The sequence below is a fragment of the Sus scrofa genome, chromosome 15, assembly GCF_000003025.6.
Source record: "Sus scrofa isolate TJ Tabasco breed Duroc chromosome 15, Sscrofa11.1, whole genome shotgun sequence".
Taxonomy (NCBI): Eukaryota; Metazoa; Chordata; class Mammalia; order Artiodactyla; family Suidae; genus Sus; species Sus scrofa.
In genome coordinates this window covers 128,035,943-128,055,738 of record NC_010457.5, presented here as the reverse complement: position 1 = coordinate 128,055,738, position 19,796 = coordinate 128,035,943, and positions in this window count along the sequence as shown.

Sequence of the window (19,796 nt, the reverse complement as noted above, 5' to 3'; positions counted from 1 at the left end):
GATGTTACAGTATGCTTTAACTATTTCCATTATGACCTAATACATTACTAATTATTTATCCTTAATCCAGGACATGATTTTGTTATCTATCAGTTTAAATAAGAGTAGAGAGTAAGAATGTCAAAATTATCTCACCAGATCAAATAATTATTAAAAGACCATCAGAGGGTAAGAATGAAGTTACTTATATGTGCCTGAGTTTGTGATAAGCAGGGAATAGGGTTGAGTAAGGGGGTAACAACAACAAAAAAAAGCTTTGTTATTTGGCTTTAGTCATTTCTAGCCATATGAACTTTTCAGGTACCTACAGAGAAATTTACATGCACTTGCTCTTTTTCCTGGCGAAGTAGGTATTTCTAGTCTGATGAGAAGAATGACATATGAGAACTTTGCAGATTTGAACAACTTTTCGAGATTTCTAATCCACTTTTACAGGTAGTAATTTTTTCAAGCTTCAGACTCTTGGAAATTTCCCTCCCCCAAAGAATGTAACCATACTACTAAAATGGCCATTTTCTCCTTAAGTACAAACCAGTCTGTAGACTGTGGTACTAGAGACAGTTTGGTTATTTTCCCTCTGTTAATTAACACATAGAAATCAATTAGGTTTGCTTCTGTAATTTTCATTTAAAATAGAGCATTAAATTTAACAGATGATCAATCTCATTACTTTCACTAAGAGCTTTCTTGTAGCTAGTAGCTGGCCACCTGCTTGCGAGCATTTTTAGATGGAGTCTCATGCGTCTGTTTCCAAAAGCAGATCCCAACACCATCTGTATCTGAATCACCTGAGATGCTCATTAAGGATGCACGTCACTGGTCCTCAGGAAGGTCTACTGAGTATGACCAGGGAATATTAACCTCAATGAGCACTCTTAGTGATTCTGATGTACAGCAGTGTTTGAGAAATAACAGATGAGATGCTTTCAGGCAACCAAGATAGATTCACATGACAATGAACTTTGGTGATCAAATCATCAATGTCAATGTCAATAAGTAGGATTAGCCAAGCACTCATGTGTATATAAGGTCAGAATATGCTTAGTCTTGGCATAAGTAGAGGGAAATGGTCATTTGGTTTGTTAATATTGAAATGGACACGCAACGCTTTCTAACTCAAAAGAAAGTATACATGTATATTTGTAAACCTCAGAATTGCATGGGAAATACTACTCTTCATAATTTAAAATTGTGCATCAAAGCCTAAAACAAAGTGGACTTTTAAATCCTTTTTGCTTGATACTCTTTTTTTTTTTCTTTTAAAATAAGAGAGAGAAGTTAGAGAATTACAGAACAATGTATTTTCAAGGGAGGAAAAAACAAATAATTATACAATTAAAACAGATTATAGATTGAATGCAACTAAAACTTATTTGTTCTGTGATCAGAACTATCTTAGTTGCCAGGAAATAAAAGATTAAAAACCCACTAACTCAGGGTTCCCGTTGTGGCACAGAGGAAACAAATCTGACTAGGAACCACGAGGTTGCCGGCTTCATCCTTGGCCTCCTTCAGTGGATTAAGGATCTGGTGTTGCCGTGAGCTGTGGTGTAGGTCACAGATGTGGCTTGGATCCCACGCTTCTGTGGCTGTGGTGTAGGTCGGCAGCTGTAGCTTCGATTCAACACCTAGCCTGGGAACCTCCATTAAAAAAAAAAGCAAAAAAAAAAAAAATCCACTAACTCCACAGAGGAACTGTAAGTTAATATTACTATGTGAAAGAAACCAATATTAAAAGGTTACATGTTCTATTATTCCAGGTACATGACTGCAGAAGAAACAAGCCAGTGATTGTGAGGCATTCATGGGGAGGGATCAATCGGCAGAACACAGAGAATTTTTTTTTTTCTTTATTTTTTCTATTTATTTTTTATTAAAGTAGAGTTGATTTACAGTGTTTCTTCAATTTATGCTGTACAGAAAAGTGACCCAAATACACATAGTTTCCTGTGCTGTTTTTTTTTTTTTTTTTTTTTTTTTTTTTATTATTTTCCCACTGTACAGCAAGGGGGTCAGGTCATCCTTAGATGTATACATTGCAGTTACAGTTTTTTCCCCCACCCTTTCTTCTGTTGCGACATGAGTATCTAGACATAGTTCTCAATGCTATTCAGCAGGATCTCCTTGTAAATCTATTCTAGGTTGTGTCTGATAAGCCCAAGCTCCCGATCCCTCCCACTCCCTCCCCCTCCCATCAGGCGACCACAAGTCTCTTCTCCAAGTCCATGATTTTCTTTTCTGAGGAGATGTTCATTTGTGCTGGATGTTAGATTCCAGTTATAAGTGATATCATATGGTATTTGTCTTTGTCTTTCTGGCTCATTTCACTCAGTATGAGATTCTCTAGTTCCATCCATGTTGCTGCAAATGGCATTATGTCATCCTTTTTTATGGCTGAGTAGTATTCCATTGTGTATATATACCACCTCTTCCGAATCCAATCCTCTGTCGATGGACATTTGGATTGTTTCCATGTCCTGGCTATTGTGAATAGGGCTGCAATGAACATGCGGGTGCATGTGTCTCTTTTAAGTAGAGCTTTGTCCGGATAGATGCCCAAGAGTGGGATTGCGGGGTCATATGGAAGTTCTATGTATAGATTTCTAAGGTATCTCCAAACTGTTCTCCATAGTGGCTGTACCAGTTTACATTCCCACCAGCAGTGCAGGAGGGTTCCCTTTTCTCCACAGCCCCTCCAGCACTTGTTATTTGTGGATTTATTAATGATGGCCATTCTGACTGGTGTGAGGTGGTATCTCATGGTAGTTTTGATTTGCATTTCTCTAATAATCAGCAATGTTGAGCATTTTTTCATGTGCTTGTTGGCCATCTGTATATCTTCCTTGGAGAACAGTCTATTCAGGTCTTTTGCCCATTTTTCCATTGATTGATTGGCTTTTTTGCTGTTGAGTTGTATAAGTTGCTTGTATATTCTAGAGATTAAGCCCTTGTCAGTTGTATCATTTGAAACTATTTTCTCCCATTCTGTAAGTTGCCTTTTGTTTTCTTTTTGGTTTCCTTTGCTGTGCAAAAGCTTTTCAGTTTGATGAGGTCCCATGGGTTTATTTTTGCTCTAATTTCTATTGCTTTGGGAGACTGACCTGAGAAAATATTCATGATGTTGATGTCAGAGAGTGTTTTGCCTATGTTTTCTTCTAGGAGTTTGATGGTGTCCTGTCTTGTATTTAAGTCTTTCAGCCATTTTGAGTTTATTTTTGTGCATGGTGTGAGGGTGTGTTCTAGTTTCATTGCTTTGCATACAGCTGTCCAGGTTTCCCAGCAATGCTTGCTGAATAGACTTTCCTTTTCCCATTTGATGTTCCTGCCTCCCTTGTCAAAGATTAATTGACCATAGGTGTCAGGGTTTATTTCCGGATTCTCTATTCTGTTCCATTGGTCTGTCTGTCTGTTTTGATACCAGTACCACACTGTTTTGATGACTGTGGCTTTGTAGTATTTCTTGAAGTCTGGGAGAGTTATGCTTCCTGCTTGGTTTTTGTTTCTCAGGATTGCTTTGGCGATTCTGGGTCTCTTGTGGTTCCATATAAATGTTTGGATTGTTTGTTCTAGTTCTGTGAACAATGTCATGGGTAATTTGATAGGGATTGCATTGAATCTGTAGATTGCTTTGGGTAGGATGGCCATTTTCACAATATTGATTTTTCCAATCCAGGAACATGGAATATCTTTCCATTTCTTTACATCTTCTTTGATTTCTTTGATTAAAGTTTTATAGTTCTCGGCATATAGGTCCTTTACCTCTTTGGTCAGGTGTATTCCGAGGTATTTGATTTTGTGAGGTAGAATTTTAAAAGGTATCATTTTTTTGTATTCCTTTTCTAATGTTTCATTGCTGGTATACAGAAATGCAACTGACTTCTGAATGTTAATCTTATATCCTGCCACTTTGCTGAATTTATTAATCAGTTCAAGGAGTTTTGGGGTTGAGTCCTTAGGGTTTTCTAGGTATAGTATCATATCATCTGCATACAGTGACAGTTTGATCTCTTCTCTTCCTATATGGGTGCCTTTGATTTCTTTTGTTTGTCTAATTGCTGTGGCTAAGACTTCCAAAACGATGTTGAAGAGCAGTGGTGAGAGTGGGCATCCCTGTCTTGTTCCAGATTTGAGTGAGAAGGCTTTCAGTTTTTCCCCATTGAGGATTATATTTGCTGTGGGTTTATCATAAATGGCTTTGATTATATTCAGGAATGTTCCCTCTATACCCACTTTGGCGAGGGTCTTGATCATGAATGGATGTTGAACTTTGTCAAATGCTTTTTCTGCGTCTATTGAGATGATCATATGATATTTGACTTTTTTTTTGTTAATGTGGTGTATGATGCTGATTGATTTGCGTATGTTGAACCATCCTTGTGAACCTGGGATGAACCCAACCTGGTCATGGTGTATAATTTTTTTGATATGTTGTTGGATTCGGTTGGCTAAGATTTTGTTGAAGAACACAGAGAATTTTTAGCAAAACTACTCTGTATGATGCTATAATGGTGGATGCATCTCATTATGCATTTCTCAAAACCCACAGAATGTACAGCATTAAAAATGAAACAATATAAATTATGGCTTTGGGGGATAAGGATGTGTCAATGTAAGTTCATTGATTGTAATAAATATATCACTGCATTTTGAGGATGTTGATAGTGGAGGGAAATTTGTATATGGAGGAGCAGTGAGTATATGGGCACCCTCTACTCAAAAATTCTACTCAATTTTTCTGAGAACCTAAGACTTCCCTAACAAATAAAGTCTATTGTGAAAAGTTATAGACACTCCCTGGAGGACATTAAGAATCTAACAGTTAGGACTGATGCTTAAACACCCAGTTGTCATCAAGGCAACAAAATTAAATACTAAGAATTAAATATTAGTGGGAGAGCATGGAAGAGGGAACAGTTAACAATGGAGAAAGAAGAATCAGAGAAGACTTTTGAGAAGCAGGATGTCGGAACTGAACTGTGAAGATCAAGACAAACCTTTCAGATGGATGCATGACAGCATATCGGCATTCCAGTGAATTGACATTGTCTGGGGAGCTGTAAGTCATCTGGTATTATTGGAACGCAACTGGAAGCAGTGCAGAGACCAGTAGGAATGAAGCTGGAGAAGTAGGTAAGGGCCAGTTCAGGAAGGCTGACATGCACATATAGCTGCTCAAACAGGTGTATGTATTCATACAGATACACACACATATGTATATAAACACACATGCATATAGGTAAATACACACATATCTATTAACAAGACTGATGCAACTAAGGCATTGAAACCTGTTGGGGAACCACTGAAAAGACTGTAGCAGGGAAGTGATGTGGTCTAACTTACATTTTACAAAGAGCGTTGGGGCAATTAGGAAGAGGTAGAGGTGGATAGAGACTGCATGGAGATAATTTGTTAACTAGACAAAATTAAGACCATATGGTCATAAAAGAAAGATTAGGTTCAGATTTAAGAGATATTTAAGGAGGTGGATCAGTTAACTTCTTGAGTGCTTCATCCTGGGAGGCGAGAGAGAGAAAGAGGTGTTGGAAATTTGTTCTCAAGTTTTGGGCTTAAGAAAATGAGGGAACGGTATTAAACTCAATCAAGGACAGGAAGTGTAGAAATAAGACCAGTTTTAGGGTGGCCACTGACTCAAGAATAGGGATTTGATGTTCGACATAGCTGAGTCTGAGGTGTTTCTGGGACATCAATCCATTCAATTAAGCCTCTTTTAGATGCCTGCCCTGGGCTAGGTACTGGGATTCAGCAGTGAATATGACAGGTTTAGTTCCCACCTTATGGACCTTTCTGTTAGTGGGGGAGGAAAGCCTCAAACAATAACTACAGATATAATTTCTTTATGAAAGAGGACGTATACCTAGATAGACAGGAGAGGTCTGGGTTGGAGAGGTCTAGGATGGAGACTGTTTTGAAAGTCACTCGTATATAGGTTAGAGTGGACAGCTTAAAGACAAATGAGGCGGCTAAGAGAGAAGGGGACAAATCAGAAGAAGAGAGGGTTGCAGAAAGAAAGCTGGACATCCAGCTCTTAAAGGGACTGCAAAGAAGCCTATGAAAGAAGGATCAGAGACGCGTAGAGGGAGAACCAGGAGACAGGGGTGTGTGGAGTCAAAGGAGGAATTTTAAGAAGAATGAAGTGGTCAGGACATGCTATGGAAAGCCTCAGAAATATCTTTGGGTCTTGTGATGCAGTAGGCTTTCATGATGCTCCTAAGAGCTTCTCGAGTGAATTGGTAGTGGCTGAGGTATGTTGAGGGTGAAGGAGAAGTTTTAAGATGACTGAAGATAACATCTTCTAGATACTTGGTCCTAGAGGGAATGCGAGAGAGTGGGCAGTAAAGGATGCAGGATAAACAACAGGTGCTTAAAACTGGGAAGCATTTGGAGTTCTCGTAATGGCTCAGCAGTTAACAAACCATGAGGAAGCAGAACAATCCCTGGCCTTGCTCAGTGGGTTAAGGATCTGGCATTGGCATGACTGACAGTGTAGGTCGCAGATGCGGCTCGGATCCCACATTGCTATGGCTGTGGTATAGGTAGGCCTAGCCTGGAAACCTCCATATACCATGGCGTGGCCCTAAAAAGACAAAAAAAAAAAAAAAAAAAAAAAAAAAAAAAAAAAAAAAAAAAAGACACTGGAAAGCCTTTCGACACATCTAGTGATAAAGGAAAAGAAACTAGTAGAGAGGAGAGGTTGAAAATTAAAGCAGGGCTACCTTATAGAGCAAGGACCTTGACAAGGTCCTAGGAAAGTGTGGGGTCCATTGACAGGTCTCAAGTTAGCTTTAAACAAGCAGAAGGTAATTTTTCCTTCAATACTGAGTGGAAAGAGGTAAGAGTGTGAACGATGCATGTAGGCAAGGAAAGGGAGGCTGAGAGGCACCTGGGGAAAGATGGTACTAAAACAGAAATTCAAAGGTAAGCAAATTTTTGATGTCATCAGAATTGGCTGTCCTGATCAGTTTAATATTTATATCCCCATAATACATTTTCTCACACTTAAAAATTTAGCCTAACTGATTTAAAAAAAAAAAAAAAAACCAGAAAAATTTGTGGTTCGAATGTGAAGTGAAAGTCAAACATAATAAATGGATTTGATTTTTAAAGGTCCTCCCTAGGGCTTTATATTTAAATGACAGAAGGGCCTGTGAACTCTATAGATCACAACAGGAACATGATTCCAGGAAATTCCAAGGTCATGTCATTCTTGGAGGTTTTTCTAACAAACAGAAGCTTTGCTGCAGAGTTCTATAAATATTTATCAGCCATGACTTTTACCCACAGGAGGTTAAAGATCTCTGAGTTCTGGATGAGAATGCACAGTTGTCTGATTTGACCTGAATATGCAGGCAAAAAGAAATCTATTACTCAGTGCAACAAAATAATGACATCTTTCTCAAGATAATAGGAGTTGGCCCAGTCATTTGCAAAACACTGTAAGCACTGCAATAACGTCTATCATTATAATCATATTTAGTAAATGATATTTGCTTTCAGATTGCCTTTGATTGCCTCAGAAGAACACGAAATGCAACATATTCTTAAAATATACGGGAAAGTGGAGACGGTGCAGTAGAAAGGGAACCCTCGTACATTGTTGGTGGGAATATAAATTGGTATAGCCACTACGGAAAACACGGAGTTTCCTCTAAAAACTAAAACTAGAACTGCCATATGATCCAGCAATCCTACTTCTGGCCATATATCTGGAGAAAGCAATAATTCCATATGATGTCACTTATATGTGGAATCTAAAATTCAGAACAAATGAACCTATCTACAAAACAGAAACAGACTCAGAGGCATAGAGAACAGACTTGTTGTTGCCAAGGGAGTGGGGGAGGAGGGAGAGTTTGGGGTTTGTAGATGAGAACGATTACACTTAGAAAAATAAGCAATGAGGTCCTACGGTACAGCACAGGGAACTATATCCAATCTCTCGGGATAGAACATATTGGAGGAACATATGAGAAAAAAATGTATATATATGTATGACTGGGTCACTTTGCTGTCCAGCAGAAATTGGCACAGCATTGTAAGTCAACTATACTTTAATAAAAAATTAAAAATTAAATGAACCCCCCCCAAAGGTACATGTACCCCAGTGTTCATTGCAGCATTATTTACAATAGCCAGGACATAGAAAAAACCTAAATGTCCATCAACAGATGAGTGGATAAAGTAGATGTGGTACACATACATATTATGAAATACCACTCAGCCACAAGAAGGGATGAAATCATGCCATTTGCAGCAACAGGGATGGGCCCAAAGTTTATCATCCTAAGTGAAGTAAGTCAAAGACTATGTGCTATCACTTATATGTGAGACCTAAAATTGACACAAATGAACTTTTTACAAAATAGAAACGGAGCCACAGACAAAGAAAACAAATGTATGGTTACCAAAAGGGAAGGGGGTGGGGAGGGATTGATTGGGATCTTAGGGCTGGCATAGACACACTGCAGTGTATGGGACCTGCTGCAGAGCATCGGGAAGTCTGCTCAGTATTCTGTGACAATCTCTATGGGAATGGATAAGTGCATATGCGTAACTGCATCACTTCTCTGTGCAGCAGAAATTAACATTGTAAATCAACTATACTCCAATAAAATTTTAAAAACGAAAACCAAATATATTCATGAATTCATTTAAAATAGTAATAAACTCATCATATGTAACATAAAAAACATACATATGAGAAATTAACCGGGTTCACTTTAATGTTGGAAATTTTTCCTCCATGCTTTTCAACTCTTCCTGGTTCAACCTTGGCATAGTACATGCCACTTTATTCAAAGTTTTAGCATGTGGTCACGTTAAAATGCATTATGATTTTTAATTTAAAAGGGTAAAATATTATCAGCTTCTGGGTAGCTAAGTTCTTGATTTTATAACAGAAGTAGAGCATTTTATTGATTTAAAAATAGACGTGGGGCAATGACCTCAATAGGTCATTCAAGAGAAATATGAAAGATAGAAAGGAAAGCAGACGCCACTCTGAATCCCTTTAGAAACATCCTTGTTTGGAGTTCCCACTGTGGCGCAGCAGAAGCGAATCCAACTAGGAACCACGGGGTTGTGGGTTCGATCCTTGTCCTCCCTCGGTGGGTTAAGGATCTGGTGTTACGGTGAGCTGTACTGTAGCTCCCATTCCACCCCTAGTCTGGGAACTTCCATATGCCGCGGGTGTGGCCCTAAAAAGCAAAAAAAAAAAAAAAAAAAAGAAATATCCTTGTTTCTGATTAGTTTTCCTACCTGCGAAGTGTTTCATAATACTTGCAGGTATATTAACAGGAACAACACGTGCTTTTTTTCCTAAAAATCTCACGGTGTTTATTAAAGTAAACAGAAATGTTTTGGCGGGGGGCCAAGCGGAATGAAGACCCATTGTTGTGTTTTGTTGACCCCTCCCTCCTGTTGGCCCTCCAGATCAACCAACTGTGTATTGAAAACATTTGGGAAAAAGTTCCAGAAAGTTTCATAAAGCAAAATGTGAATTTTCCATACGGTAGGCAACTATTACACAGCATTTACATTGTTATAGGTGCTATAAGTAATTTAGAGATGATTTAAAGTATATGGAAAGATGTATGTAGGTTACTTGCAAATACTACACCATTTTATATCAAGAGACCTGAGCATTTGCAGATTTTGGCCTTTGGGGGAGAGCTGTTTCTGGAACTAACCCTCCACAAATACCGAGGGAGGATTGTGTACTTGACAGTGAGGGGATTCAGTTATTAGTGTGGCAAGCAGCAAGCCTGTCTGTAAAAGTTCACATAGGAAAGAAGCTTGAGAGAGGTTTTGCCAAATGTGATAACTCAGACGTTTGCATATTACAAAAAACAATTTACAAACCTGAAAATAAGTTTTATAAACTGTTAATAATAACAAATAGATTCATTCTACCATGCTAGAAGAACACACTTTTTTTTCCTCCTTTCTGTGAAAAGTAATATTATAACATAGTTTTCATATAAAGAGGAAATTGAAGGATATGCAGTCAAAAATGTAGGGAGAGAGTCTTATAAAGATGTTTAATTAGTAAAAGATTTAATAAAAACGTACTACCATTTTTCCAGATGTTGAGTTGTCAACTTTGAAAATCTTGTGATTTCCTGTGGTTTATTTTCTCATTATAAATAAATATTTACTTTTACACTTAATTTTGTATTTTTCATTCTTTTTTTCAAAAGATTCTACCAAATCCAAATCTGCCCTGGGGCAACTTTTATAATTTTCATTGAAAATAGCTTTTTCTAGAATATTTAAAAAATGCTTCAGTATGTGATATTTTCCTGGAGAAGTCTCATTTATTTCTGTCCAAAGGTTCAAAATATTTTTCTTACAAGTACATTTTTATTGCTACAAACTCTTATATTGATGATCAAGCTTTCCTTTTAATAATCAGTTTTTTTTTTTCAAACCAGTTGTTCCCATCCCTCAAAGAACAAAACCAAGGTGTTCATATTCCCAGTAGAATCATAAAATGGCATTTATACAGCAATTTGTATGATTTGAAGAGTGTACATGAAAGTGAAAGTAACTGCCAAGGTATCACTGAGAGCATTTCTCCCCCTTGTGATAGACTTTCTAGAATTAAGGGCATTTCTAAAAATCAGTGCACACAAAATCCTGAGGGTAAAAGAACATTTTGGGAACTTCTCATTGAAGGGGTACTGATTTTTGAGACCTGTTTTATTAGCAAGAGATTTATTGCCTTGCAATAATATTTGTTTTAGATGCCCTTTGCACTAGTCTACCTACATTTCAGGAATGAACAAGAGTCGCTACCGCCGTCTTTATTTCCTAGAATCCCGTATCTGGGGAATGAGATGTCTTTCTATCTATTTGTCTGCCTCTATCTATCTATCTACCTAATCTTTTAATTTATCTTGATAGAACTCATTTGGTAATCATATAAGAATTGATTACTACAGTGACAATGTTTTTTTGTTTTTTGCTTTCTTGCTGACTTGTCATGGCTGCCTCAACCTTCTTGCACAAAGTACCAGGTATCTGAATGGGAAATTGCGGTTCTTCTAAGTCTAAGAAGGTATCAGGGTGACTTTGGTCTTCTGCGTATATTACTTTTTTTTTCTTTAATGGGCCTGGTGGAAAGGTAGGACAAATGTGGTGATGCTGTGTTTTGAATTGCCTATGTGAAAAGGCAGTGTCCTGAAGGTGGCTTGTTGCCCTATTTCTTCAGAATCTGATAAACTATTATGTTGTCTTCACTTGGTTTTCACAAGGTCAAGATGGTAGGTTGACCGTGAGGACAGAGCCATGGCCACCACATGCACTCTGTTCTTAGCCAACTGTCTAAATTGCGGCTGATGTTCCCAAGTTTGAGGAGGAGGGGAAATTAGGCAGAGAGCAGGGCAAGGGTGTTCCTGCTGGTGACAGAGCAATTCATCATCTATCTGCTTTGTCCTGGAAAATGGCAAATCTGAAGCACCGACTCCATAAGGGAAGGAGATTGTGTTATTTGTAGACACACGTTAGTGAAAAAGGAAGAATTGCTAGTTTTGGAAGCAGTGTGTCCTTTTGAAAATCAAGCTTAGAAAATAGGGGTTGCATCAAAATGAATTCTAAAATACTGCATGAATATCATACCCTGGCATACTTGGCAATATTTCCATTTGTGTGAAATGGTACACAATTCTGTGCTCGTTTTATTGAACTTCAACCTATGTATTTCTATTGACAATTGGCTAAAAGTTAAAGGCTCCATGGACTAAATCCAAAATTCCGTACATACAAAACAAATAAAAGACATTTACTCTGAGCCATATTTTCTCATGCGTGGCACCTGTGGATTCCAGTTAGACACAGCGTATATTTTCCCCTGGTCTTGAGGTGCTTTGTTCTTAACACAGCAACAGATCACAGGATTTATTTTCCCCTGTAGCATCTACTGCCAGTGAGAACCACCTTGTCTTCCTGAATTCCACTTACAGCGGTACTTCGTCTTAGGAAATGGAGTTAGAATTGAGTGTGGTTGTAAGAAAAATAAATAGTATGTCTTGATAAACTATAGTGCTTGGCAAAAGTGGTTTCCACCCAGGGCTGATACAAATCAAGATGGGGATATGATCCTTTACACCTAATTGGTAAAAGATTTCTCAGCACACCCTATGAATTCTCGACTCCCATAAATGAAAACAGGCACTCATGTGGCTTTGCCAAGCAGTAAAACCCTCTGGACTAGTAAGAGTAATTATAGAGCAACTTCATCCACAGGGCAATAAACTCACAAACAATTTAGGAACCAAACAGTTACATATTTTCTTTGCCCTTGTAAAAGTCCGTTACTTAGTACAGTAAATGTTACTATATGGCTAATACTGCCTTATCCTGTAGGTGTGTTTTGGGGGTGTGCTTAAAGACAAGCTCTTTCAGTGGCATACAACCCACCAGAGCCCGTATGATACAAATACTGATTTTGGTTTTCCCAGATTTTTAAAATTTATGCCAAATTAGATACTATTCTGCGTTCTTGAATTTTCAATTAATTTTTATTATTAGCCCGTGGTTGGAATCTTGCAAGTGTTTTTAAGGCATTGATATTTTTCGGTTTTTGCCATTTTCAAGCAGATTACCAAGAAGCAAATATCTGTGTGGATCCTCTGTCCCTCTCCCGATGGCATCCCCAAAACAAAACCAAAACCAAAAAACCTGGAAGTTGAACTATATTTTTAACTAAATGAAATTCACTAATTCATAGTAGATGTCTTATCCATGACAACAAATGCTTTAAAATTATTATATGTTTAGTGAACATATTTATTAAAAAAAAAAAAACCCTGAAAGATCAGCCTTCTTGGCTGTTCTTTATCACTTCCTATGACAACCTAGATTTTGGTCATAAACAGAATTATCAGGTTCACTGTGTTTGACTGTCTTAACTAAGTATGATATAACTTATTGGTTTTTGCCTGTTGGTGAGTAGGGAGTAAAATCAAGGTAAGGCGGGTGTGGGGCAAGTTTGGAGAAGACCGGCTATGACAGCGGAGATCATTCATTCTCTCCTAGTTGAACCCAGAAGTCCAACTAAATTCAAAGCAACAGGGGCTTTAATCAAAGGGCACTGCTCCTTGTTTGAGCCAACAATCAGGAAGGTGAAGGTCAAAGTCAAGATGAAGGGAAGGAGACTAGAATCCAAGGTCACCTCTGGGGCAACAGAAGTTGGAGTGACCTCACTTAAAAAAAGAAAATGAAGAATGAAATGGGAAAATTGTGATTTTTTTTCTCATATGGGTTATCCAAGTCTTATCCTTGACTTGGATAAGAAGTCAAGGGTGACTTCTTATCCAGTGGGAGGCTGCAGTGAGCAGCAGGCACCATCTGTAGTTTAGACAGATAGGGGGGTGTTGTCTCCCAACTATGTTTTCTTAAGCCCTGTATTGGTCTATTTGACATCCATTCATCACAGGGTCAGTTGTATTAAGCGTGTTTTCTTATTTTCTGTATCCCTGTTGCTTTGGTATTTGTGGCCTTGCTGGCTAGGGTAAGAATGCCTCTCCTAAGGCTATCAGCTTTTAGAAATAGCGAAATGCTCACCTGGGAAGATGACTTTCACAGGTAAACTAACCCATCCAGAGCCCATACTCCAATCATCTCTTTTCCCTTACTTTTACACACTAAGCCAGTATTCCCTTATCCTAAATTAACCCCAGGCCTGGTGCCAGATGACTAGGGACAGCCCTTATTCCCCAAACTTGCTGGAATTATTCAAACTAGCCAGTCCTAAGCAGTGTACCTTGTCCTGCCTTATCTTTCCCACAAAAGTCACAAGTGAGTCTCTGATCTAGAATTTCCTCTCTCTCCTTCTACTTCCTGACCCAAGCTGGTGCATCCCCATGTGGCCCTGCAAGTGTGGCATTGCCCCTCTTCTAGGGAAATGTAAATAATAAAATTCTTCTTTCAATGGCACTGGTTCCTCCATGTCATCACTCAGTCACTTCCATAAATTAAAATCCTGTGGGAATGTTTTTGAGACATGCAGCCTTGTTGTGTTGTGAATGGGCAGGGGCAAGAACACTTCTCTTAGACTCTATTTTCCACTATTTAGTGTTATTTCAAAGGATCTCTCTTAGCTCAGCAAAGAATGGACCGAGCTTGCATGTCATCACCTTGGGAAGTTAGGGATATTTGGAATAGGCAGAGACAAAGAACTGGCTAAAGAATTTCATTGTTCAGCAATAGTCTCAGTTCAGCCAATGTAGACAAAGAAACAGAGAGACTTTATATCAGGAGACCTATTTTAAGAATGCCTTACCCTTTTTCAAAGTCCAAGTTTTCTGCATTGGCTGGACTCTTAATTCCAAGGCTCGGTCTATCAACATATATATGCCAAGCACCCTGCTAAGTGCTGTGGAAGCTGAAAGCAGATCAAAACATTATTTTTACTCTTAAAAGCCACACAGTCTAACTAATAGTAACATCATTTGTGTAATTTTGGGTTTCCTAGAAGTGGAGGCCAAGATGAGATTTGATATGCAAGAAATTTAGTGAATGACATGGGTCTCTTACATTTCTGCATATCTTGTGAGGAAAGACAGTGAGGGCCCTTGGTCCAGACTATCTTTTCAAGGATGTTAGTATGGTGAACATCCTTGGGAATGAGAGATCGCGTTTCCTTTCAGGGTCTAGGACAGACTGCTTCCTGTCCACCATTATAAAGATAACGTTTCCCTTCAAGGTGAAGCTCAGGTGTGAGAGACTCAAATTTTCTCAGCTTGGGAAACCTCTTCCATTAAAAACCTTCAAAAATCAAAAGCAAAAATTAAAACAAGTCCCTTCCCCCATCATGTTTAGGGCTGTCACCTGACTCTCCTAATGTCCTCCTAAGGGTTTGGATCTTGGGTAACTAGGGCAAGTGCTAATCCTCTGGCTACTGCTCTTGCTGTGAGCAAGACATTACCCTTTGTCTCTTTTCTTCTGCCGGCATCCATGAAGTGCTGGCAGGTGAACTTGCTAGTTTGCAAGTAGGGATAAACACACCAGAACCTTCAGAATTTTGGATAGAAAGCCTGCGAAGGAAAATAGGGAGGAAAACAGGATAGCCCAGCCTGGGATGCAGGTCTGACCCTGGTATCAGAGAGAGGGAAGAAAAGAAGTTTAAGTGGACGCATCTTGGACAGTGTGCAGTTATAAGAAAGTTTCATTAAGCCTGATAGGGCATCCTCCAGCCAAAGTCACTCTTCAGAGCTGTTTCACATCTTGCACAAATAGAATGGCCTGCCTTAGGATCTCTGCTGTACTCTGTCATTGGCTGGGAGCAGCCCTTGGGCAGCATGGTCATGAATCAGAAGTGCTGGTGGATTCAGGACACAGTGGCTGGGGGCATCGCTCAGGTATCTTCCTCATAAATGGGAGATCTGAGGGGCACGGTCTCATGGCTGCCCCTCAATGAATCATCCTGTGATTTCCACACTCCCTTATTTTGTTTTGTTTTGTTTTATTTTATTTCATTTTATTATCTCTTTAGGGTCACACCTGCAGCATATGAAGACTTCCAGGCTAGGGGTTGAACGGGAGCTGTAGCTTCCAGCCTACACCACAGCCACAGCAATATGGAATCTGCGTCTGCAACCTACACCACAGCTTATGGCAAGGCCAGATCCTTAACCCACTGAGCGAGGCCAGGGATCGAACCTGCATCCTCATGGATATGAGTCAGATTCATTACCGCTGAGCTACGACAGGAACTCCATCCACACTCCCTTATTTTAAAAATGAGATTGACCACACTGTAATTTAAACCTTTAAATGCAGGGAGTGTTTATAGGTTTGGGTGAAGAGTGTGCTGGACAGGACTCCTGGTTATAAGCATCTGAAACCCAACTCGTAGTAACAAGCCAAACAAACAAACAAACATAAAAACCAAAAAGGAGTTTATGGCTTCGTGTAATTGAAGAGTCCTAGGTGGCAGTGAAGTCTCTCGGGGACAGCTGGGCTGGACGATGCTCTTCAGCTCTGCTTTCCTTGGTGTTGGCTTTTCCTCAGGCAGGCTTTCCATGGCGGTGTTTTATTGTTTTCGTAGTTTTTAATATTGAAGAAAAGGGAGATTATCTTCTCTGATTATCTTCTCTGCCAGCGAAAGCTCTTGAGTTGACACTCATTTGCTGAGTTTGGGTCAAACGTCTTGTCCCATGCAATTGCTTTACTTGGGTGGCAGTGTTCTCTGATGGGTCAGCCTTGGCCAGGTGCTCAGCCTCATTTCAGGAGAAATACAACCAATGAAATCATTAACAGTCCAGCCAAGTGGAAGAACAACTGTTGTTTAAAAGGAAGGATACTGAGTAAATAAATGTGTTCACCAGGACATTTTTCTACTCAACGCTTCATTTACGATGATGACGATGGAGGCGGGGTGATTGGAGGAAGAAGTTGAGAGGTTTGGTGTCAGCTGAGAATACAAGGGTTAAGAAAAAGGTTGACAGAGAAAGCAGATGAAATCAGCAGTGCAGTGTTGGGATTTGGGACCCTCTCAGGCAGAACAGAGCCCGCAGGCTGCATATTGATGCCTCTGACATCATTGCTACTCTTTGTAATGTGATTTGGACACCAAAAGAGATCTCCAGATGACATGGCCTCTAAGAATGAAAGTTATACTGGGACATGGAAGCATAACTATGCAATACGACTTTTAGAAATTCAGAGCGAAAAGAGATACTGTCAAGTTAGCTTTTTTTGGTGGGGGGAGAAAATGTTTAAAAATCTCTCTCCTAAAATATTTGAGTAAGTGGTTAGTGAACTTGACTCTGAAGCCTGTCTTCAAATATGTGGGACTGAATAACAGTTTTTGGACCCCTTGTCATATTTCTTAACCTTCTTTGAAGTTCAAAGTAATGGTAGACTAATCTGACGAATGCAATTCTTGGGTGTGCATTTTATCTAGTATCTTTTTGGATACAATGGTCTAGATATTTCTTTTCGAACTCATTTGCAATGGCAACCACGGTTCTGAATAAGGCTACGTTAGAATACCTGGGTTCTGGATCCCTGCTCTTTGTTCTTAGAAAAACCCTTTAGCTTCTTGAGAAAAAAGATAAGAATGATAATACACTTCTTAAGCAATTGTTCAGCCAGTCAACTGAGATAAGACTTTCAAAGCTGTACCCACATGTAGAAGCCCAGCTCTGTTATCACAGCACTCTCAGGGGTGGAGCATTCAGGGTAAAGGTAAGGATTTAATGGAATCGTCTACTCTGTATCATTTAGATCACAGCATGTAGAATGGAATTTTTTTTTTGTTGCCTGCACATAGGATGATTTCTGCCATTCAGTTTTAAAACAAGAGTTGAGTTTTCACTGGAGTTCCCTGGTGGCTCAGCAGGTTGAGGATTAGGTGGTGTCACTGTTGTGGCTCAGGTTGCTGCTGTGTTACAGGTTCCATCCCTGGCCCTGGAACTTCTGCATGCCATAGGCCCGGCCAAAAAAACAAAACAAAAAGAATTGGGTTTTCATAATTCAGAACTCAAGCAAACCTGCAAATTCCCATGAGTGGTGTGATGAAGGAACTCACTTGTATTCTCCTCTCTAATTTATTTCCTTTGAGAAAGAGCTATCTCACCATCAACTCATTAGTGACTTAACACAGAGTAAGTGGATCATGCGCAGGCTGAGCAGGGAAGGTTTGCGCTGCAGAGTGATCACACTAATAAAAATACCTTTTGAGAATCTTCCTCCTGGATCTGTCATTTTGACCAGTCTTTTTATATTGTATGTGTTTGGGCATCTTCAGTGCTTCTGACCACTCTGCTCTTGGGATCCAGAGTATACTGTGGTCTCCCCAGAAAATAAAGGCACATGATTCTACCTGTTTTAAGGGGAAAGGAAGTGAACTTGCTTATCCATTACCTCTTGGTTCTCAGTTTGTTACTTGGTCAAGATTTCCCAAGATGCAGTCCAAAAGGAAATATGAGAGAGTGTTTCTAAAGGGTGCAGAGATGAGTTGGAGAACTTAACTAAAGCGAAAGCAAAGAAGATGCACACTGAGACCCCAGGGAGAAATGATTGCATTTGAAACCCATCCGAACCTTTTCCTTTTAGCCTGTCTCCAAGAAGCTAAAACATCTGGTGACTCACGTCAAAGGTTCAATCGCTTTCATGATGCCAGACATCTGGATTGACTGAGCTTCTCTTCTCTTTAATGAAGTCAACTGGTTGTTTTGGCTTCCTGCAAAACCAGCTTTCGTCTAAATAATGCACATCGTCCTCCTATTTGTACTCTCACTTGGGATCCTTTTTGTTTTTGCTTTAATTTCTATTAATTTAATGATAGATTTAAAATAGTTTTGAATATTGTATTATACATTTGAGCATTAATATGCATATTAATAAATAAATCAGAGAAACAAAAATTGACTAGACTGTTTTCCTTTTTTCTAAAAGGAACTGCTGATATTGCCTACAGTGAATGGTCAGTGAGAAAGTTAAAGAACAATGTCAAGTAATTACACAGTTAGTTCTCAGCAGAGGTCAAAATAGCTGCTTTGATGTAAAGACAGCTGGTACTGACAGTAAATTTAACTGTGTGTAAAAAGAGCACACAATTTATATAATTTATGCATTCCTAGGCTTTTCAGTCCTCAGGAATTTGGTCTGGTTTTATATTATTTTCAGATACCCTTTGCATTCTTATCTGGAATGGCTTATGGGCAAGCTGAGGACTGGAGGAGATTTAAAAAGAGATGAAAAGAAACCGTGAACACACACTGGTTTAATGAAATATTATATTTTCTAGGAGAGAAATCAAACATCCAAACAGACAAAACAAAGTTTATCACTCTAAATATGTGACAGAAAACAACCCAAGAATTTCAGAATAACATTTCATACCTCACTCCTTTATGTTTTCGTGGGGCCTGCCTAGAATTCAAGACAAAACATGGATGTTGATTTCTTACTAAGGCAATTCTGTTCTTTGATTTTAAAGAAATAAACTAGCAACAGAGAATAAAATGCTATTGACACAATTGTAGTTAATTTGGAAAGATGGATTACGATTTTAGGATTCTAAACACTGAGTTAAATGGGCTGTTTTATATTTAAGTTGTGAGAGTTATAAGAGATATATCTGCATAAAATACCTAAAAGTTTCCACCAAAATAAAACACCACATCATTCCTGCAGAAAAGTCCTCCAAGGTATCTTAAGAGAGGTAAGTCACTTGTTAAAATAAAATTAAAGTCCACTTCGATGCTTCCTTGCTAGACGTGGCTATATCTTTATACTTTTTCTAGGGTTGATTTTGCAGTTATTTCTAGCGTATTAAGCAGAAAAAATTATTCAAAAAGCCATTTCTTTTGCATATGACCTAATTTTTTGTGTATAAACGTCTAAGTACACATATATATATATATACACACACACAATTTTTAAACACTTACGTCCACATTTAAAACTTAGATTCAGAGAACATTAATTTTAATTTTCCTTTTTGTAAATATAATTGGCAACTTTTTCCATAGCATATTCATTTCTCTATAGCAGGGATCAAAAAACTCTTTCTGTAAAGGGCCAGATGGTAAGTATTTTATGATTTGTGGGCAAAAATATCTTTGTCCCAACTCTTTAACTCTGAGAAATCAGCCACACACAGCATACAAATGAATGGGTGAGGTCGTGCTCTGGTAAAACTTTATTGACAAAAAACAGGCAGTGGGTCAGCTTTAGCCTGTGGATCATAACTTGCGATCCTCGTGCTGCAGACTCCTTTTAAAAAATGATATTAATAGTCGTTTATCACACTGCTCTATTAC